General features: G+C 43.0%; 1 protein-coding gene across 2 annotated transcripts in view; it reads left to right on the top strand.

Moving 5' to 3' along the window:
- PCED1B (PC-esterase domain containing 1B) overlaps positions 1-16,403 on the top strand; it is a 242,515-nt gene that overhangs the window by 207,658 nt on the left and 18,454 nt on the right. The window contains exons 5-6 of one of the 2 annotated variants that reach the window (XR_006735992.1): positions 3,588-3,680; positions 4,035-4,151. The gene's annotated coding sequence lies outside the window, so the exon portion shown is untranslated. Of the gene's footprint in view, positions 1-3,587; positions 3,681-4,034; positions 4,152-16,403 lie in introns of those variants that run through there. The other variant, XR_006735993.1, reaches the window with a different exon arrangement.

Genomic DNA, 16,403 nt, shown 5'->3' with positions numbered 1-16,403 from the left:
AACTTTTAAGTTGTAAATCATGTGCCGGTCTGTGTAGTGTGATGAAATCCCATGGGTAAGGGAGGACTACTATAAAATTTTGATCATATTCAAGGGTGTGGGAAACAAGAACTGTCATGTATTGTTAATGGAATGCAAATTGCTATAACCTCTTTGGAAAGCAATTTGTCAGTAACTATTAAAATTTAACAAGCACATTCTCTTTAACTCAGCAATTCCCCTTTTAGGATTTATTCCCACAGAAACATTTGCACAAGGAGGCAAATACATTCTGTGCAGGGACAGCATGACACTATTATTTGTAGTAGTAAAAAACTAAATGAAACTTAAATGCCCATCAAGGGAGGATTAAATAAACTATAGTGGCTCTATAAAATGGAATACTGCATAACTATTCAGAAGAATCAATACTTTTATATGTGTTGATATAAACAGTTTAGTATCCAAACTAAACTGTTTCAAGTGGGGGAAAAAAGTAGAATACTATATTAAGTAAAAATTCTAAGAATCACATATTTATCCATATATTTATATATATGTGTATAATATGCATACAACTTACTGGGAAAAGAGAAATGATAGGTATGATTATGCTAACTATACTTACAGTATATGTGAGTATGTAAGGAAGGAGATAGGCTTCACATTTCATGTTATACCCATTTGTGTTGTTAGAATTTTTTAAATTTGTGAATGATTAAAAAACAAGAATTTAAACCATTAATCTTTCCATGCAAATATTAGTTCTATATTTTTACCTTTCCACTTTCCATTTGTATCTAAAAAAGATATTTGCAAATACAAAAAAGGACCAAAGTTGGACATTGAGAACATATTATTATAAATAAGAAACTAAGTCACCAGTCATAGTGAAAAAGGGGCAGTACAATCTTTCAGAACAATCAAGTTTTGTTTCCACTGCAAGGAAAAAAATCCCCATGTTTAAATGGTAAACTTTCTCTATCGATGTGCCAAAAAGAAAATCAATAATGGTAGTAGTAGGTGGTATCTGTTAAGTAGTGACTAAGTGGTATTCAGTGCCCAGTCCTTTTACATAAATGTTGCCACTGGATCCTCAGTCCGTGGGGCAAGGGCACTGTCGTCAGCTCCGTCCTATTAATACCAACACGGAACTAAGGATCGGAGAGTGAAATTAAGAAGTATCACAGGAGATCCAGGGCTTGCGTTTCAAAGCGTGTGTAATGTGCTTCACTGGGCTTCAGTGGTGTCCCCACTACTTTCTGTGTGTCCTCAGGAAAGTGACTTCACATTCCCCTCCATAAAATGAGGATGGTAAGAGAGCCTAGTCCACGGGGTTGTAGTGGGATTCAATGAGATAACACATGCGATGCATGTCACTCAGTGCCTGTCTCTGCCCAGGCTTCTGTGCCTCTGCCGCTCTCTCTGCTAGAGTGTCCCTTCCCGCCTCCCACCCCTTCTCCACCCGGCTGACTCTTACTTACCCTTAAGACTTTCTTTAAGCATCACCTCTTCCAGGAAGCCTTCCTTGACCTCATCTTTCTGGGTTAGATGTTTCTCCTGTGAGTTCCAAGGTCATACCGTGCTTCCCTCTCTTACAGTGTTACCAAACTGCAGCACTGTAACTCGCTAAATTCTCAGTCTGCCACCCCCGCTAGTCTCTGAGTTCTTGAAGTCAGGGTCTGTGTTTTCTTTATCGGGGCACAGCACACACCCTGACAAACGGTTGGTGGATGGGTGACGGGGTAACTGAAAGAAGAGTGGGCAGCCCCCATGGCTACGTATCCCGGACCTCTGTCGGCCACTCCCAGGAGGTTATTCCTTCTGGAAAGTGATATAAGTGATATGTCAGGCAAACAGAGTGATTCATTAAATTATTATTACTATTATTCCTATTATGGTCCTAGGTGCTGAGACCACCACAGTGACAAGAGATAAAATTACTATAAATTTTAAAGATCTAATTGGCTTTTATTAATGATTCTAGAATCAGACATCTCATTCCATAAAACAGAATGGTTCTCTGATGAGCTGAGCAGAGGAGTTTGGCTTTACAGACAGGAAAGGACTGAAGAGAGCAGAAATAGGGAACAAAAAGCAGATTGGTTATATCAAATTACTTTCTTTATGGGGTTAGAACAGAGGGGCCTTCCTTAGCTCAGCGTGAGCTGGGGCCCTTTCAAATGACTTCTGTGAATCTTCTGATGTTTTGGAAAACTGCCCTGTTTCAGAGCTCAGCTCGATTATGTGGCACTTAGCACGAGTGACTCCATTCTGGTTTGGTCTGGCCGGCTGGGCCTAGTGCGGGAACGCGTTTAACAACAGTAAACAAGACAAAGTATGCTGCCCCCTTGGCGGTTACAGTCTAGAATGGATGGGAAGATAATTAAAATAGCAATAAGTTTCTGAACGAAAGCAGAGCAAGGTTAAGGGGAGAGAGAGATGGGGCCAGGGGTGAATATGGACTGGGCGGTCAGGGAAGGCCTCTGAGGGGGTGGCCTTTACACTGAGACCTGAAAGACAGGAAAGATCAAATCATGCAAAATCAGGGATGGGAGCAACTTGAAAGGCCCTGGGTGGGAAGAGGCCAGGGTGCTGAGGGCCAATCCCACTGCACGAGGCCAGAAGGCTCCCTACCAGCTCTGAGGCCTCCTGGGCCACGACAAGGTGGAAGGGCCTCACACAGGGGAGTGGGGGGATCTGACTTGGTGTTTGGGGGTTACTCTGGCCTCTGTGCGGAGGGTGGGAGCAGAAGCAGTATCAGGCTGTCGCAGTAGTTCAGTGAGACGAGTGCAGCTTGGACCTGGAGATGGAGAAAAGCGGATGGCTTTAGGACGTCTGGGAGGAGAGGCGGCAGGGCTTGCTGATGGCACACATGGAGGGAGTAGCACAGGACAGGAGGAGTCAAGACCATTCCTAAGTGGCACTGGAGCCACAGGTAGATGGAGGTGTCATCTCCTAAGTTGGTGAAGACTAGAGGAGAAACAGGTTTGAGGGACAGAAGCGGGAGAAACCAAAAGCTCTGATGGGAGCATGTGAGGTCGGAGACGCTATTAGACGTCCACGCAGAGAGCAGCAGCGGCCAGCTGCCTCTGCAGGCCTGAAGCGGAGTGGCCAGATCAGGGCTGAAACTCCAAATCTGCCGACCATCTGCAAAGGCGCGACATTTAAGCCGGGAGCAGGACAGATAAGCGGGGCCAAGTGTGTGCTGGAAGAGGGCTGGGGAAAAGAATAAGGCCCGGGTCCAGCTTGGGTGCTCTCAAAGAGGGAGAGGGAGAAGCAGCAAGTATTTGAGAGGGACATTCGCTCAGGAGAGGCTGTGCTAGAGAGGGTCAGAGAAGAAAGTGAGAGGTTGGAGAAAGTCAGATGAGCAGCACGTGACTGGATTTGGCAAAAGAGAGGTCGTTAATCGCGGTATTAGAACCGTTTCCGGGGCACGATGGGGTAAAAATCTCAACTATAGTGAATTGAGAAGATGAGGACTGAGAAAGCAAGAGCGTGCCTTGAAACAGCACTGCAGGGACTTTGGGGTGTGGGAAAGCAACACTGTGACAGGAGGGACGTGGTCAAGGAAGAGTTTGTTGGCTTGGTTTTGCTTTGTTTTTAAGATGCTGGAGTCCAGCCTCTCTGTGTACTGGTGGAGTTGGAGAGAGGAGCTGCTTGCCGGGCGAGTGGGGCCGGGGTCCCCGCACCAGTGGAAGGTAAGGTTGGCCTGAGAGCGGAGCCAGGTCACCCACTGGGCCCTGGGGGATGTCAGCTAGACTATGAGGAGAGGGAAGCAGGTGTTGGAGAGTCAGGGAGAGAAGCTGGGAAGTGCTTCCTTGTAGGGCAGGACAGGGAACACCTGAGGAGGGGTCTAGATGGGGCTCTGGGCTCCAGGAGAGCTCATCGGTATTTGTGATTATGAATTAAAGGGAGATTAGTCTCTCCCTTGTTATCTTTCCCATTCCTCTGATGCTGGTTACTAACTAGTTCAGGTGCAGGGATAGGGCCCAACTTGGACCAGTCAGACAGAAGGCAAGGACTTGATTCCAGGTGTTTCTCTCTCCTACTAGAAGAGGAAAAGGTAACGTGGCGCCCAGCTGTTGCCCCAGTCCCCAGATGCAGCCGAGGCTGCAAAGAGTGGAGACAGAGCAGTAATCTGGGGCCCAGGGACGTTGTTAAACCCCTGATTCAACCAGGCTTGAAGACTGTTTACCTCTAAACCTCCTGCTATTTGAAATAATAAATCTCTTTTTTTTTTTTTAAAGCCAGCTTTAGTCGAGGTTTCTGTTACTTGCCACAAAATCATCCAAAAGGACACAATTGTTCTTGCGGTTTATTAGAAATCCTCCAGACTGGCCTGACTAATGCTTGATTTCCTCTTGGTCAGACACACTGACTAGCAGCAGAGAGAACGCTCGCAGCCCGGAGGCAGGTCTTGGGGGGGGGGGGGGCAGGCACTTCAGCTCCCACAGTTTGTTTCTGTATTTGTCTTTGTAATTATGCAACCCCCTGAAATATGAGTGTGGCAAGGAACCGCTGCCGTCTAACATCCAAACTGAGCACTTCCAATAAACAGTAAAGGCAAGTCGATTAAAAAGCAAAACTAAAACAAAACAAATCTCAGACTTTGGTGTGGGTGAGACAAGTATAAAACAATTGGGAAATTTTGTTATCAATAGATCTAGAAGAATTCTGAACTCAGAGGTTTCCCAGCCGTCCTTGAGTTCTGGCTCTACTTGAAAGGTGTTGGGACTGGGAACCAGTGACATTGAGTTAACTTTTATTTTTTAAATGTCCACACACAACGCCAATTAGATGTCACATACTTTAAAAAGAGGCCTTGTCCCTTCAAAATACTATCAAACAAAGGTATATTTATACGTTCTCTTTCATAAAATATTCAAAGCGTCTTCCATTTTTAATCTTTCCCTGCTTTAATTGACTGACTGCTTTAACTGGTCACCCAGCTGCCAGCCTGGTGGCTTCCAGGGACACGCACCCTGTGTTCTCCGTCAGCCCCTCTCCCACCCTGTCAGCCTACTGCCCTCAAACTCTCTCCTTCCTCCACCTTGTCCGCACAGCACAGCATCGGCAAAAATCAGTTTTTACAAAATTATAATTACAATATCAAGAGTATCTTTCACTTTAATAAAAGGCTGGAAGGATCCACACTAAAGTGTTAACTGCTAATTCTGCCTGAAGAGATTATGGTTTTTAATTTTTTTTAATCCAAGAACAAAGAATTCTTTTTATGAGAATTTACTGTTTACAAAGAACTTTTAGTTCTCTTGTATCATCAATGGCCCTTCATAACCACCCTATGAAGACATCGATCTATTCCTGCTTGCCAATGAGGAAACCAAGCTGGGGAGAAGGAAGCCTCAGATGACAAAGCTAGTGAGAGTGAGAGGCTGTCTGGATGCCCAGGGCCTTGATGCCTGCTACAAATGGTTTTTCACTTCCCTCTAAATCACCAAACATTTAATGAAAACGAATTGACCATGGCTAAATATGCTAACTCTGCCAGAACCGACAGTATTTAGCAAACTATATGTATTATAAATAAATAGAGTATTAAATGATGGAAACACAAATCCAAAAAGGAGACTGGGGAGGAAGAAGGCCTCCCCAGCACTGCTGGGCACTCCCATACAAGGTCAGTGTCATACGGCACATGGCGGCCTCCTTTCTTGTCCAGCTCCCACTGGAGACTTCAAGGTCAGCTCCACTGGTCTATACTGGAAAATTTGGGCCCGTTGTTCAACCTCCTTGGGCTTTGTCATTGTGTTCTATAAATGAGGAGTGTTGATACCTACTCAAAGGACTGTTGTCAGAATTTGAAATATAATATCTGTAAAGCCCTTAACACAGCAGCTGGTGGATTTCATCATTGCCATCATCATCACTACTAGTAACACTGTTAGCAGTAACCACACTACTGCTATTTTCACAGAAGGTAAAGGACTTGCTGGGTGCTACCTGGTTGAATGGCACTAAAGCCAGAAGATGAGTCAGAACAGCACTCTCCCTGAGAAGTCACCTCTGCTGGTCTCCAGTGTCTTCGTTCTTGTCCTGAGAATTTGACCTCTCAGAGTTTTGGGGGCAACCTCTTTATCTTCTGCAGGAGTTATCACCTCTGCTTTGGCCCTTTGAGCCCCCCAAGAGTGGGAAAGCTAGTTTCTTTGTGGAGAAACGACATGGTTTCTCAGTTCCTTCATATCTGTGTAGTTAATTTTGATTCCCCACTACTATAAAGGATTCTGGGAGGCTGCCACCTTATGTAGACCCACAGAGCAAATGCCAGATGGGAGTCTGACCGGCTAGCCTGGGACTCTTGTTCACAGGTGGCCTGAACAGCCCTGGTGCTGTGTGGTCCCTCAGGCCTGCAGCCCCTCAGCACCGTGTCTGTCTCACCTTCCACCCAACTGGCCAAATCCAACACGTGTTGAAATGACATACAGTTTGCAAGGTATCTCCCATATCTCATTTGCACCTCAACCTGGTAGGGAGTTGTTAACTATTCCATTTTACATTTGGAAAAGGTCGAATAATCTGAAATCTGACACAAAAGAAAACCTTAGAAGCCCAACTCAATCTCTTCTTTTCTCAGATGATGGGTTGAGACCCAGGAAAGTTAAGTGGCTTGTTCAAAATCACACTGACAGTGATGACAACAAGGTGACGTGACCAGATATGGCACTGAGCACTTGAAATACATGATCTCATTTTGTTCTTGCAACGATCTTGCCAGGTAGGACAAGTCGATAAGAAGATGGGGACACCAAGAGGGCTGAGTCAAGCCCGGGCTTCACCCCCCAGCACGGCTGCCCCAGGGTGGCTCCTCCACTGCTGACATCAGGGCCATCCAAAGGGAGGACCCGGCTGCCAGCTGGGGAGAGGAATGGCCAAAGTCGGCCTTGTGGCTGGGAGGGGCCAGGGTGCGGGCACAGGAGGCAGAAAAACTCGTGAGTCACGGGGAAGCCTGGCGAGGGATGTACCAGAGCTCAGCATCAGTAAAACCATCAAAACGTCACTGCAGCCTCTCACTCTGACCACCCGGATTACTCTTAGCAGCAACACGGTACGAGCGAAGCTGCACTCCACTGAGGGTCAAGGAACAAGCCAGGGATTTTTTATCAGGATGTTTCCATTTTCACATAAACTTCTCAGACTCCAAATCCAGGACTGTGGACAGGTGAGGCAAAGGTCCAGAAGAAAATTTGCTGATTATATAACTTTTCACCAAGAGTAAATTAGTGGTTCTCAACTGGTTGAGACATTTTGGGTTGTCACAAGGTAGAGGAGGTGGGAGGGTCTACTGGCAAATAATGGAGAGAAGCCAGGGATGCCACTAAACATCCTGCAATGCATAGGACAGCCCCCTTGAACAAGAACTTAATCTGGCCCCAAATGTTCACAGTGCTGAAGTTGAGAAACCCCGGTGTAAATAAAGCTGACATGACCTTGGTTGCACAACAAATACCCCAGCTTTCAGGGAAAGAGTGAAGCAGGTCAAAGGGCACTGGAGCAGAGGCTGCAAGACCTGATTTCTAGTCCTAACTCGACGAACAGTTTGGATGTTGGAGTTTGGAGGCATCAGCCACCTCTGGGTCTCTTTTTCTTCCTAGAACTAGGCAGCCATGTGATGGGACCAGATCCTACCTGGGGTTGGCTGGTGGCACACAGCAAACAACAGGCTACTCCACCCTTTCAGAAGGTTTCTACAATATGATTAAACCAAGCGTCTCAAAGTGTTTGTGTGCCACCTTTTGTTTTAGCAGAGCCTCAGCACTTTTTCCCTCCAATTATAAAGGTAATCAACACCATCATAGAAACTTAAGAAAATATAGAATAACACAAAGGAAATAAAAAGAAATATCCTGTAATCCCACCTCTTAGAAAGGGGCTTTATTCTAGAGGCCTCCAGATACTGAGCCCCACTATTTTGAAAATGAAGAGGAAGAGGAGAGGATGGCATCACAGCACTGGTTGCTGGTGGAGTTTTATTTTCTGCTTCCCTATAGCAAAAGCAGCTCTGCCAACAAGTCAGAAGTGGGTTCAAATAGTTTTCACTCTGGCTATTTGACTTTGCATTAGTGTCTTAACTTCTTTTTGAAATTTTTTAATTGTGATAAAATACAATAACATAAAACCGCACAATAACCATTTTAAAGCATACAGCTCTGTAATGTTAACTATATTTATGTGGTTGTGCAATCTCCAAAATATTTTTGTCTTACAAAACTGAAACTCTGTACCTATTGAACAATAACTCTCCAATGTCCCCTTCCCTCCAGCCCCTGCCAAGCTCCATTCTACTTTCTATTTTATGAATTTGTCGACTCTAGATGCCTTACTGAAGTGGAATTATACAGCATTTGTCTTTTTATGACTGGCTTATTTCACTTAGCATAGTGTCTTCAAGGTTCATCCATGTTGTAGCATCTATCATAATTTCCTTGCTTTTGAACGCTGAATGGCATTTCATTGTGTGTACGTACACCACATTTTGTTTACCCATTCATCCCATGATGGACACTTGGGTTGCTTCCACCTTTTTTGTTATTGTGGATAATGCTGCCATAAACATGGCTGTACAGATTTCTCTTTGAAGTGCTGCTTTTAGTGTCTTCATTTCATGAGTCCCTTTTTATTTTTGTTGTAAAATGGGGAAAAAAAGAACATCTGCCTTGCACACCTCCCAGGGAGAGTGCTAGACAAACAGTGGAGAGCCAGTTTCCACCAGGGCAGGAGTGGGGATTGGGTGGGGAAGACGGAAGAGGCCTAGCGGCTGGGAGAAACACTGGGGCCTGCCCCTGCTCTGGCATGAGCACCCATCCTCACCCACCCCATCCAGTCCCGTGGCCTGGCCCTCCCAGCTTCCCTCCTTGTCTGCGGTTTGGTTGTCGGGATTCTCTGTAAAGCTCTTCTTCCCTTCCTCTGCCTGAAAAACGCCTATTACATTTCAAGGCCCCCTTAAGCAAGTGTCCTTATCTGAGAACTCAGACATATTTTGTTTCACACACTGTGAACTAAAGCAATTCCTGAGTAACAGAAAATCAGTTTATCTCAGGGTTTAACAAGCTCTTTCAGAACTGTCGGGCTATAAACTTCTACTTCAGGAGGCTAAATCCAATCCTGGTGGACCCCAAAAGATGCATCTTTGTCTAAGACTCCTGTCAGTAATCCTCCCCAACTCCAAACTTGCACAGGCCTCTGACCTCCCTCCTCACTGTAACACCTTCCACGCTGAAGCAGCTGCCAGTCTACAGACCACTTCCACATACATCGTCCTATCTGATCCCACAGTCCTGTGAGGTGGGTAGGCAGGAATAGGAACTCAGCACACAGCCAGGATGTAGCAGAGACAAAGCGGATGGTGTCTTCTGTCTTCTGCTCCTGCGGCCCTTCTATTCCACCGAGTGGGGCAGCAAGAGGGATGACAAGCTGGGAGACACCAAGGCCACATCCAGGAGCTCCCAGCTCAGAAGAGACAGAGGGGCTTGGAATGGCTCAGAGTCTTTAGTTAATTCCAGTTTTAACTCACAACAAAGCAAAGACATAGACATACAGAAAATGCTAGAGTATGCTGTTCTGCAGAGAGCAGGTCTATGCAAACCTACCCGCAAAGGCTGAGAAAGCTAAGAGGCTGACAAATCCAGATCTCAAGAAAAAAAAAACATTTAATAGGGACTAAGGAACAGAAGCCACATCTTGGGTGGCCACAAGACGGTGGATCCCTGCAGTGCCCTCCAGAAGGTGTGTTTTACATAGCAAGCTTCTAGAGTAAAACATGTGCAGCTGGTCACATCTTCAGACTTTCTTGTCAAGACTTGTCACAAGACTAGAGAGCTTAGATAAGTATCTTTGTAACCAGTTATCTATGCTACAGGCATTGTTTAAAGAACTTGCTGCAGAATACCTTGGTGTGTGGGGGTCAAACATCAGTTATCATGGTAGTTTTGTCTCAAGATGGCATCACTCTTGCCGTAGAACATCTGTTGACTATTCTACAGATGCATATGTGTTCACGAGGAGAGAAGGAAGCACAGACATTTAAAATATGAGAAAACATTAAGAATGAGTAATGTCTGATTGTTTATGGACTAGGACTGTCAGGTAAATCTTGGAGTGAGTTAAATTCATAGGTGGCCCTACTTTAAAAGATCTCTTACAGACTCATAATCATTTATAAGCTAGGCATTGTAAACATGCTTAAACCATCAGCAAAGAGAAAGTTTCCTGTTGTTTAAAATGATGCATTGACTCAGAAAAAATTCATCACCTGCATGCAGCTTACAACATTGCCATTAGGAAGAGTTCACGCTGTGGGAGAAATATAATTATGGAAGCTCTGAAGATGTGACCTTTTAAAATCCCTCTGGAATTAAAGGATGTAAAAAAGGATTTAGCTACATCTCTAATAGGGCTGCTGCTGTTTGTTTCTGTTCTGCTCCATTCATTACAACTAACTGCCTGCATATAAATAAATACCAACACAATCAAGCCTTTGTGATAGTTTATTAAAATAATTGCTTCTTAACTGAATATGTCCTTAGATCCCTCTCCCATAGCTTTTACACGGAAAGAGTGGATTGCTTGTGCTTTCATATGGCACAGAAGCATCGATTTCCTTCCTTAATTGCTTCTGTAGAATGGCAAGACGAGCACTCTTGGAAAAGGATGACGGTTTTGTCCTCAGACTTAGCCATTGTCCAGATTTAAGGAAAATAAAATCCCACAAGTTTCTCCTGAGTATGACTGAGGGAGTATTTTCTATTATAGGAGAGGAAAAAATTTTTTTCCTCTACCCTCTTAGGTTTATTGCCAGGGGCTATGCAAATTATACTGACAAAAATCAAATTAACAGGAGAAAAGGCATACATATTTTATTTTATGTTAATTTTTATGTGCCGTGGGACCCTTCCTGGAAAAGACCCAAAGGAGCAGATAAGCCTGAGAACCTGAGAACGTATATACAATTTTTAACAAAGAACGATAAATTGTGGAGATGTCTCAAGACAAAGGAAAAGGATTTGGGGCTTCCAAGGGTGGCAAAGTATGGGAAGGTAAATACATGGAGAAACTAATGGAAGGCCAGGGTTATCTGAGTAACATTTGTTTGTGCAGGTCCATCTTGGTGCCAACTTTCCATCATCTTCATGATCATGAACTTCCCCAGGAGAAGACATTTATTGCAGCCCTTATTTACCAGGAGTTTCTGCATCTGATAAGTCAGATAAGGGAAACTCCAAGAAGGTTTCTTTCTGCGTCTGTTGAATCTCAAATGTCTTTAGGTTGAAATAGCCCTATGCCCAAATGGCAGATTTGGGGTTGGCATATTATGATTCCCTTCACTGTCTTATGTAGATCTTCAGCTGATTAGATTATTTTCCCATTATATGCATGATTTGTAACTGTTCAGATGAAGTTAAATATTGCAAATTGTGTATATTGCTCTGCTTGGGCAATCAGGCTCTAGGGAGTGCTGTAAAATTGCAGTGGCTGTGCCTGTGAAGGCTGAGATCAGCAGCCGCCTCTGGGCCACAGTCTGGTTGCCCCCAGAGGGATGTTTGGGGATATTTAGAGAAGTTTTGGGTTGTCACAGCTGGGCACAGGGGCATGCTACTGCATCTAGTGGGGACAGGCAGGGCTATTGCTGAATATCCTACAATGCCCAGCACAGCCCCCCATAACAAAGAGGTAATCCAGACTTAGTTTGCTAGGGCTGCCATAACAAAGTACCACAGACTGGGTGGCTGAAATGACAGAAATTTGCTGTCTCAGAGTTCTGAAAGCCAGAAGTTCAAAAACAAGGCAGTGTTGGTTCCTTTTGAGGGCTACGAGGGAAGGATCTGTTCCAGGCCTCTCTCCTTGGCTTGCGGGTGGCTGTTTTCTCCCTGCATCTCTTCACACCATCCTCTCTCTGTGTGTATTTCTGTGTTCAAAGTTCCCCTTTTATAAGGACACCAATCATATTTGATTAGGATCCACCCTAATGACCTCAGTTTAATTTGATCCTCTATAAGGACCCTAACTCCAAATAAGGTTGCATTCTGAGGTATCAAAAGTTAGAAATTCAACATACGAATTTTGGGGGGACACAACTCAAACCATAACACAGCCTAAAACACCAATAGTGCTGAGGCTGAGATGCTCTGGTTTACGTGGTTGCTTGACTTCTTGGCCTTCTTCCTCTTCCTGTCTTTCATTTGCTTCAATCTTTGGGACAGCATTTACCTAGAAAAAAGATGGGAATTTTCATTTACCATCAAGATATAATCACTATGCATTTGAGGGTGGATACCTAGAAACATCACAATGATTACGTAAAAATTTCACTTCATCCCCCATCTAGCACCAAATAGATGGTACTTTTATTTTTCCATCTATCGTCTTTTGTCTCTGTTTTCCTATCATGTCACCCCAACCCAAACTGGCTTTTGTTTTAAAGTCACTTGCCAGATATTATGCCTATGGGATGTAGCCATCCATGTTCCTATATAAAAAGATTGTTAGTAGAGGAAGTCTTTTTTTTTTTATTTCAGCTTATTATGGGGGTACAAAAGTTCAGGTTATATATATATATTGCTTTTTAAACCTTTTTAAATTGTGGCAAACTGAAATGCCTTAGCAATATGGAGTAATAGCAAAATATAAACTTCCAGGTTAGTCACATGTAGGTTCATATTCTACTCTGTCACAATTGCTTTTAACTTTAGGAAAGCTAATTTACCTCTCTAAATCACCAATAGTTTTCTTACTGGTAAAAGAAGAGATAACAAGAATATCCGCACTACAGACAGAGCTGAAGAGGAGAGGATTATAAATAATACATGTAGTGAGATTAGCTTAGTGCCTGGCCCAAAAGATGTAGCCACTGGAACATTAGCTGTTGGCATTATTACTTTTTTTTTTTTTTTTTTTTAGACAGAATCTCTCTCTGTTGCCCAGGCTAGAGTGCCATGGCATCAGCCTAGCTCACAGCAACCTCAAACTCCTGGGCTCAAGCGATCTTCCTGACTCAGCCTGCCAAGTAGCTGGGACTACAAGCATGTGCCACCATGCCTGGCTAATTTTTTCTCTATTTAGTTGCCCAGCTATTTTTTTCTATTTTTAGTAGAGATGGGGTCTTGCTCTTGCTCAGGCTGGTCTTGAACCCCTGACCTCAAGCGATCCTCCCTCCTCAGCCTCCCAGAGTGCTAGGATTACAAGTGTGAGCCACCGGCCCCAGCCTGTTGGTATTATTATTGATACTAATAGAGAGATGGACATGACTCCTTGAATTCATTCCTTCACCTCAGTGACATTGACTGAGCATCCACAGTGTCGTTGGCACTGGGGGTGCATATGTGCTAAGAGCCTTGAATCCAGTGAAGAAGGGAAGCAGCAGTAACAGCCGTGTGTGAAGTGCCCTAAGAGGACCATGCACAATATGCTACAGGCACAGGAAGAAAGGATTTATGGAAAAGGCCTTTGGGAAAATGTCCAGGAGATATTTATGGAAACCTGAAGTCATCATATTGATTTATATAAATGTGACTCAGGTTGTACATCAGCAGCTTTTTCAGCTACTATTATGACAAAATCATGTTCCTTTGTCACTTCATATTGATCAAGAATCAATATAGGGTTTTCAAATATTAAAAGAAAATGCAAAAGGGAAAAGAAAGAACAAAATTTTAAATGTTAAACAACTTGTTTCTGTGAAAAGAGAAATGAGAAAACATGAAGCAATGACAAAATATTCATGGATGAACAAAGCAATTAAAAATTTTAAAAATGTGTTTATTGCAGCAACAAAGGATAGTCTGGGAAATCCCATTCATGTTAGAAATACAGCAAGAGTGAAAATTATGGAACAGTTATTTCCAATAATGTTACTTTTAGAAAGAAAATAGAAATAAAAGAAATTGCTGGAATACAATACCCATACGTAGCATCTGTCTGTTTGTTGACAAAGCAAAGAGTTTGTTCTATTGCTAAAGACCAGGGCATGAAGTAGATTCTGAAGAAGCTGTTGGATAAATCGGTTGCCCATCAGCCAAAAGACAATAAGTAACAAGCTGGGATGAATGGAAAGAAGTCAGCCTTGAACATCTTTACATAAAACAGGAGTTTGAAACGTCACGTTGGAAGGACCATGTACCAAGAATTGCCTTGTGATCTTTGAGGACTCACTTTGGATCATGAAACAATTAGTTGGACCACCATGTGCTGAGAGTGCACTACTGCTGAGATGGGGATGGGGCCACGAAGATGCTGCCCTGATTTAGTGAAGCGAAGGTGACCAAGAAAACAGGTGGGACATGTCATAACCCAGGGAAGCACAGAGACACTGAACCCAGATGGAAGAGGCCAGGAATAAACTCCTGGAGAAAGAACACATTAAAAAAAAAAAGTCTTTCCTACATCCATCTGTTCATTCAATAACCACTCTTTATGGACTATAATGTGCCAGGCAGCAGCTCTGGGTCTGGAGAGAAAAAGTTGGATAAGGCATTGCCCCTACCCAAGATCCCTAATGTCTGGTTGATAAACATGTAAGTCACATGTGCACAAAGTGTTGGAGATATGCCAGAAGCAAGCATGGGACGGGAGAGTACCACGGAGCGAGAGGTTTTCTGCTAGGAAAAGACCAGACCGCCAGAGGGCAAGACCCCAGCCAACTCAAATCCACCAGCAGCAGGGCCCAGGAAGCGAGAAGGAAACAAGAGTGGTCCTCACCTCCTCTTCCACTTCCAACCGAGCAGCCTGGTGGCCCCCACTGGAAGCCCCCTCACCAAGGGGAGCAGGGCAGGCCACCAAAGCTCAGGTACCTGAAGGTCCAGTTTGCCAAAAAACACTTTGTTAAGTCACCAGTTCATCAAATTTACCATTTTATTTAAAAACTTGCTTATCTTACTTATAAATGTATAGAAATTGGTCTCCAATGGAATGGTTTTAGTAGTTTTGGATGATTTCTATAGTTGTCATTGACAAGATTTTATTTTTGCCTTTGCAACAGCATTTAAAGAAGTCTTTAAGTGTTTTTTAAATGAATTAAAAATTAAAAAATATCCCATAACCAAAAAATCAGTGCTTGTTTCCCACAAGAATTTTTTAGTTTATACTGATTTCTTTCATGTCTTTTTGGTTTTGCTGACATTTTAGCTTATTTGTGATTATTCTGCCAATTTCTCAAATTCAGGTTTATATTCTAGTAATTTCTGTTACTTGATCAACCTAATTTTTCTAACATTTTAATAATTACAACTTACTGTGTGATATGGTTGCTTCTGTAGCTTCTAGTTCATTTCTCACTTTAACAGTCTTTTTAGGATTTTTTAAACCATTAAAACAAAATTCTTTCGTGATAATTTTGTGTTTACAGTCAGTAAATACCAAGCTTGAGGTGTTGGTCACAGAAATCTTCATAATATAATCTTCTGGGCATCCTCACTTCCTTTCTGCTGCCTTGGCTTATTTTATCCCAAATTTGTTCTTGTTAGAATTTAAAATGTCATCATTTTTTACAGGATTGTTTGGGGCATAACTAATTTTTCAGGTGCTTTTGAATTTAAATTTTAAATTTCAATTGAAAAACAACTTCACTTGCTGATTCTGATCCAAAAATCCCCAATTAAAATTTCATCCGTTTATCTTAAGCCTTTACTATTTTAATCTAATTTGATTTAATATAATTGAATTTAAAGTTTTAATTGCTGTAAGTTCAAAATTAAGGCTGATAAACCATTTGAGGAATTTGCAAAAGAATACTAAGGATTGAAAAATAGAAAAATGATATTCAAACTGTTAAAACAAAGACATTTTTGAATATTAGTAAAATTTAAAAATTAGCTAAGTTGATCATTAGGAAACTGAAAGGCAGTGAATTCATCTCGAACACATTCAGTATGTTTTGGAGACTCCATCCTGTTCTTAATCCACAGTCAGCTCTTTCTCTCGCTCTTCTGCTAGAGATTAAAGAGCATGTTGTGTGGGAGGCTGACTAATGGCCTCCAAATATGTTGAGTCCTAATCCTGGAATCTAATGAATGTTGCCTTACATGGCAAATGGGACTTCACAGATGTGATTAAATTAAGGGCCTTGCAATGGGGAGATTATCCTGGATTATCCAGATGGGCCCAGTGTCATCATAGGGTCCTTTTAAGAGGGACACAGAGGTCAGAGTCAGAGAAGATGTCATTTTGGAAGTAGAGATTGGAGCTGTGTGCTTTGAAGATAGAGGAAGGGGCCACAAGCCAAGGAATGCAGGCTGCCACTAGGAGTTAGAAAAGGCCAGGAAATGGATTCTCCCCGCAGAGCCTCTAGAAAGAACCAGTCCTGCTGGTACCTTGGCTTTAGCCCAAGGAAACTGACTGAGGACTTCAGGCTTCCAGAACTGCATGTAAAAGAATAAATCTGTGCTGTTTTGAGCCACAAAGTTTGTGGTAAT

Source organism: Lemur catta, chromosome 6, assembly GCF_020740605.2.
Source record: "Lemur catta isolate mLemCat1 chromosome 6, mLemCat1.pri, whole genome shotgun sequence".
Classification (NCBI taxonomy): Eukaryota; Metazoa; Chordata; class Mammalia; order Primates; family Lemuridae; genus Lemur; species Lemur catta.
The sequence above is the reverse complement of the archived record's forward strand: the minus strand, read 5'-3'. Positions and strand labels throughout refer to the sequence as shown.